Source organism: Acyrthosiphon pisum, chromosome A1, assembly GCF_005508785.2.
Source record: "Acyrthosiphon pisum isolate AL4f chromosome A1, pea_aphid_22Mar2018_4r6ur, whole genome shotgun sequence".
NCBI lineage: Eukaryota > Metazoa > Arthropoda > Insecta > Hemiptera > Aphididae > Acyrthosiphon > Acyrthosiphon pisum.
In genome coordinates, this window is record NC_042494.1 from 160,769,420 (window position 1) to 160,775,770 (window position 6,351).

At 28.8% G+C, this 6,351-nt stretch overlaps 1 protein-coding gene across 2 annotated transcripts in view; it reads left to right on the plus strand.

The window, feature by feature from the left end:
• Nucleotides 1–219: 219 nt before the first annotated feature.
• Nucleotides 220–6,351, plus strand: part of LOC100161930 — a 70,194-nt gene continuing 64,062 nt past the window's right edge. The window contains exon 1 of one of the 2 annotated variants that reach the window (XM_001946036.5): nucleotides 220–775. The gene's annotated coding sequence lies outside the window, so the exon portion shown is untranslated. The remainder of the gene's footprint in view (nucleotides 776–6,351) is intronic. The other variant, XM_016803623.2, reaches the window with a different exon arrangement.

The following is a 6,351-nucleotide window of genomic DNA, read 5'->3' on the forward strand; positions in this document are numbered from 1 at the left end:
GCCGGAAATCTGTAAAGTCTCACGGTTCGCTAGAATCGCTGCGATCGTTTTCTAGTTTGCGCGATATCATCGCGCAAATGTCCACCGAAAAGCAGCGCCACACACACACACACCCACCCACACCCACACGCGCGCCCGCCCGTTCGAGCCAACCCCGCCGGCGGCGGCAGGGTCGGAATCGTCGTCGTAGCCGTCGTCGTCGTCGTCGCCGCCGCCGCGGTCGTCCTGCTCCTTCGCGGCTCGTCCGTTTTACCGCCGACACCGCCGCGGGCACACATTGGCGAATTCAGTGTCGTGTCGCGTGCACTGCGAACAGGATATAATCTCGTTCGGCGCGTACAAACGAGCGATCCGCCGCCGCCGCCGTTACCGAGCGCGTTTACACCACGATAATAACATACGATTTCCGACCTTTTCCGCACACATATTATACATTCGACACATAAATATCATTGTAATAAATAGTATACACCGAGATGTTATTGCGTTTCCGTTATTTCGTTCACCCCGTGCACGCGGCGTACAACAACGATAATTACTCTAACAATAACGATAATCATATTACATGTATTACAATTTAAACGTACCCATAGTAAAATATTATTTTTAATTATTTTTTAAATATTGTTTTTTTTTTTTTTTTTAACTCACCTCCCCCGTTCGATTTTTCTCAAGTCGTTATCCCGCGCACCACTACCGGTTGCAATATACGCTACGATTATCGTCGAGATCAGAATCTAATCGAGTCGTCCTAACACGGAGCCACTATTTGTAGGTACAAAGTAAAATTTCAAATACCACATCTCGTGTTATTTATATACCTAATAATATTTTATGGTAGAACGATCGTCAAAAAGTTTCATGTATTACATTATATTATAATATCTATAAATAGCTGCATATTATTTGTGGGAATAAATTATGAGTAAAATAGTTTTTTTTTTTTTTTAACACCATAATCCAGGGTTAAATGGAGATTAATTTTGGTTTTTATTTCTTATAAGTAGTCAAAACTCAAATGTACTTAAATGTTATTCTATAAGTAAATACATAGTTGAATTATCTCGAAATGTTTGATTGCCATTTAGTTATGACCGTTTAAAATGTTTAAACACTAATACCCTATCACTGAATCGTTTTACAATTTCAGTAATTTATTATTGTTATCTAACAAATTATTTCAATAGAAAATGCCACGATTGTTTGGCGCCAAATCGAGTAAATCGAGACGAATTTTATTACTAATTTGTTTTACGTGTAGGTATACTGGCAATATCAATAATTTAAAAAAAAGAAATAGTTCATTAACTTATAGTTATTGATACAAGTTAAAGGATAATAAGCATAGTATAATAAATAACATGTAGATACCATTATATACTTATACCCAACTTACAATGATACGTATATATAATATATGTTGTCTATTTATATATACAAATCGAATTACCATAATATTATGTATATACATTTACTATTTAGTATCTACAAATACCATCGTCCCAATTATTATAAAATTAGTACGGTTTTCAGTTGGGTATACTGATGAATATTTCATACACGAATTGTGGTACATTCATTATACACCCTAAACACAGCTTTCCCTAACAAAATGTTCCATGTTGTTTTTACTCTCGCAACTAGAAGTAATTATGTGTGTTTAAATCAAGAAATTATAAATATTTTAAACTTTATATTGTACCTATTGTAATCTGAAAATGTGTATGAATTGAATTTAAAGTCGGGTTAGTCATTTAACTAAAATATATATTTATATGTACGTACTTATGTTGATTTAAAATGAAAAACAAACCGTAATCAACAACTTAGATCATTACAATAATTTAAAAGCTGTATAAAATATACACACCATTCAAATTGTATTGGAATTAAAAATGTTCGTTGCGAAAAATAAATTTTCATAGGTAAATAATGTTTGTGCAAACTGCAAAGCCACACAAAATCACTTAAAGGCACACGCACAAAGCTGGTATATATTATGTAGGTATACCTGCCTAACTATCAACTGTTACAATGTACAAACCCCCATGAGAGATTAAATTAAGATAAATACTATACAGACCCGATTTCTATATACGATACATACCCACCACATGCGTATACTACATATATGAGTATGATAAATATTATATATAAACAGGTAGAACTAAAACTATTGTACGACAAAATTACTGTACTTAATGATTAATGACAATTCAGAATGTATCAATAGAGTTTTTCGTACATTGGACTGATTATTATTACTATTATTTGATGAAAATATATTTAGTTGGTGCCCAACCATCTAGTTTTTAAGTATGGTAGATAGTAGGTAGATACAGTTCATTGTAACACTGGAAAATTATAAGTTCACGTAGCAAGTTTAAACTTAGATAATGTAATTTATTTAACGTTATTAAAGTAGCGTTAAATTATAGAGATTCTATCATACCAATTTTTATAATGTTAGAAATTGATAACAAGATTAACACATATTTACAAAATAAAAGTTAATAATGAGTAATTATTTTAGAACAGAAAATTAAAACACATCAAGTAGGAATATAAATTTATGTTTCAACAAAATAGTTTCAATAAAACGGATACCCTTTTCATGTTTAACATCTTCTGTATTATACAAAGAATAATGTTAAAATATATACAACAGTCAACGACTCTAAAAAGTTAATTAATTAAAACTAAAATAGGAAAATGAATAAAGAAACTGAACCATTAAAGTGTACCTACTTGTTATTTTAAGATTTTAAAGGGGTTGTATATTATACTATTAAAAATACATCGCAGTTAAGAATATTTTTTAATAAATATTTTATAAGATTAACAAATAAAACATAAAAATATAATATTAATTTTATTGTAAATTGAATAATGGATAATAATCTTTAATAATACAATTTAGATTTTAATTATGTTTGATTTTCAACTTAATAAGTATTATAGGTACAATTAGTATCTTTTTGCACGAAATGCAAATCCTCACATAATAAACATTCTTTTAATTATATTATTTGATAATAGCACAGTATAAAACTTCAAATAAATATATTAAAATGGAGTTATAGAAAAATAATGTATTGGTGGACATATTACATGTGTATCATAAAAAAGCATTTTAATGTATTTAAAAAAAAATGATCGTTTTAGCGTACCTTTTTATAATTTTATAGTATACCTATACCAATATATCGATAATTTTTAATTAGTAATAATAGTTTAATAACTAATTAAAAAATGATAGAGTCCGTGTATCTTTTGTATTATGCTTGTATAGAACCGACCTACCTATATTATTTGAATCCGTGTATAATTTCTACTTATATGAATTTAGGTTAGATGTTTTTAAACTTAAACGAAATCCTGACGGTTATCCAAAGTTAAAACGCATCATTTAATTGTTTATTTTCCTCACGTGTAGAATAAAGCTTTACATCGTTGTTGTTGAATACTTGAATAATGAATTTGTTGACAGGTGTGCAAAAGGAATTTAACTATCATTAAATATTAGTTTCCCTTAGTAGGTAGTATTTATTTACTTTCTACTGAAGATTACTGTTTTAAACGATCATAGACAAATAATATTGATAGTTAGAAAAATAACTAAAAAGTAGGTTTAGGTACTATAAAAAGTAAAATGTTTCCAAATAAATAATCTTTATAATATAATAACCGATATTCCGGAGTATGTAGGTACCTATTACTTATGTAAATAGTCTATAAATGTCGTAGGTATCTATACGTTTAAAAGATAGTGGATCTTTTATTTTAAAAATGCTTTTACTTTTGATATTATTATAATTAGTTGAGAAACTTATCTCGTCTGTAGTTTTCAATAAAAGTATAGTTATAACCATAGTTCGTAATAATTATAGTGTATAGTTTAAACTTTTGAGAACTATATAACGGATATCAATGATTGATAGCATATTATCATTAACCATTACCATAGCCCATAGGTATTATATAACTAAATAATTTATTTGGTAGAAAAATTGATAGTAATATTATTACGGGATATAAAATAATTGACACATTTTTAGTTAAAACCCCTCGCTTGTCTATCATTTAAATTGTGTTATATATTTTGTTGAAATGGATGTAGGTATATTATTTCCTTAATTATTATTATATAATGTTTAGTTGTAATAAATGATTATTTTCCTTTTTAATAATCGGTATTATTAAGTTCTCTTATAAATTGAGATTCATAAAACTTGAGCGCAGTCATATAAAATCATTTATCATATTTAATTTATTCAGACGACAGTAAGTTATGTTTTTTTTTTTGTCATTAATATTTGATAAGGCACTTACACATTAGAGCAAGGGTTCCAAAACTTTTGAATGTGCGCTGGATGTATATGATTTTTCACTAGGTTTATGGGCTAAGTAAATAAATTAGCTCATTTTATATTATGTACATAGTGCATGTATCTATGTATAAATACATTTTTTTTGTAATAGCCATAATTAATAATGTCCATTATTCAAATATAATTCAATATAAGTCTACAAGTCTACTACACATTTTAGTTTCTTTACAGTTTTTAGTAATTACGCCATTTGTTTTCATTCTTAATTTTTTTATTTTTATAATGTAATAATGGCTTACTTAACCCAAATTCGTAGATCGGATGTAATTATTAAAGGACTCTCAAGATTAGAAAGCATGTATTTGCTTAATATGTGACTAATGGATTTGCATAATTTAAATTCTAAATGGAATTTAACAATATCAAATTATTTACGCAATGTTGCTTGAATACGCATACAAAACTAGTATCGTAATAATATAACAGTAAGAAATTTAATATATACTAAAATTAAATTTGCCCCAATTAAAATAAAAAGTAAACCGTAATATGCAGTACCGTATTTTTATCTTCCCGGAAAGGTATCCAATTTTCATGAGAAAAATTGTTTCATCATCAATAAAAACCGAACACTGATTCCTATGCAATATTTATAACCAAATAATCAATTAACAATTAATTATTCCAAACTTATATAATATGAGCATCTAAAATAAATATTATACTCTCTAGCTAAATCTCAAGAGGTCATATTAATATATTCGCGTCAGTTAAAATAGAAGTGATTTAGTGTCTAGAATAATGTTCTATTATTAATATTATTATTATAAAAATAGTTGCATTCAGATATTAGTTTTAAATACTTTTAACTTTTACAAAACTATATTAGGTTAAATTCTTTTTTTCGTATTGTTTATTTAAAAAATTTTAAAATCACTTTTTTTTGGTTTTGAAGACTGTCCAGATACTATCAGAACACTGTGTATATACTAAAAAAAAATAAAATATGTTTTTGACAGGTAGGTTAGGCACTATTCTCGTTCCAACCATTGAAAGATAATGGTGCCTATAATTATAAATTTGTGTTTAATAAATCATCGCATAAAAAAAAATATAATGAAAATGCAGTTTAAAAGATTACAAAAAAAGTGAAGACTTATTAATTAAACACTATAGCTAAGACACTTTGTTTTTTAATGTGTCCTGTTTATTGTTCTATAAATGTTGTTCCCTTGCGCTTGTGGATAGGTACTAATCATTTCTGTAGAAATCAAAACATTGACTTCTCCTCTAGCGTACCAAATAGATGAACATATATAATAATTAAAAGATAGCCATTAAACTTTTGGACCATTCCTTCCGTTACAAGATATTTGTTTGTTAGTTTTTTTTTTTTTAAATTTAAATTAAACATAATACATTCCTAGCCATAGGCTATCTATATCTAGTGATATTTGTCAAATTACATATTAATTTTGGCAGATTAACGTGATAGTTGAAAATAATATATATATTTTCATAAGTACTATACTCCGGCCCACAAGAGAAGTAACCCGTTTTGCGCATGCTGACTGGCGGAATTCCCCACTTAGTGCCTTTCACTGTATGTCAAATACGTGTAGATGCGCGGATTCTGACGCGATTTGGTCAGGACACGGGTTACTTCTCTCGTGGGCCAGAGTATAAGAATAGTATTGACAAACGATAATTTTAAGTTAAACAGAAGTAACAGTGAGCTTGCAATAATATACTAATATTTACATATTTATGTGATGCGTGTTAATTTATCAAGGAGTGGGAGTGGTAGGGAGTGGGATTTTTTTTATCAGGCATGTTAGACCAGCTAGGAGGGGGTTTAGGACTAATTTTAACTCGTTAAGGAAATTAGTGACGATTTTCAGAGGTTGATCGGATGATGGAGTGTTCGCTGTGGATTCGGCATATGAGGGTTTTTCTTTTGGGTTTAAGAGGACGTGATACCCGCATGTGTTGTCTCAATTTACCATGCGCATTGTTGAGC